This window comes from Acyrthosiphon pisum, chromosome A2, assembly GCF_005508785.2.
Source record: "Acyrthosiphon pisum isolate AL4f chromosome A2, pea_aphid_22Mar2018_4r6ur, whole genome shotgun sequence".
NCBI lineage: Eukaryota > Metazoa > Arthropoda > Insecta > Hemiptera > Aphididae > Acyrthosiphon > Acyrthosiphon pisum.
The window spans coordinates 19253218-19253667 of record NC_042495.1 but is presented as its reverse complement, the minus strand read 5'-3'; positions in this window follow the sequence as shown (position 1 = coordinate 19253667).

Sequence of the window (450 nt, the reverse complement as noted above, 5' to 3'; positions counted from 1 at the left end):
ATCGACCGAACGAAACTTTCGAGTCACGTTGGCTGGCACTGTAAGCTAGCATGGCGCAGTTCTCCACGGAACAGCGTACAGCAGCCACACAATTTTGAGATCCCGCGGCTTATCAACCACCCGCCACCCGTACACGTTACCACTCGAACACACGATGGTTACCAGTCGGCTTGGTCGTTCAAATACAATGCAGACAGCGCCCAGCGTCAGTCACATTTCCACCGTAAATGAACGACCATATTTTATTTTTTTTTTAACGACCACTCGGGTCAAACGGGAAGCGCGTCCCGCTACCCGTCATACGCCGCACGCGCGCAGGTACGATCGTTGTTAATACCAAGTTCTACACGGAACAAGGGCCGAGCACCACGTCCGGTTTTTAGACAACACCTAGTCGTTACTCACGCAAGCGCGTTGACATCAAAACGTCCATACAATCACTTACGGAAT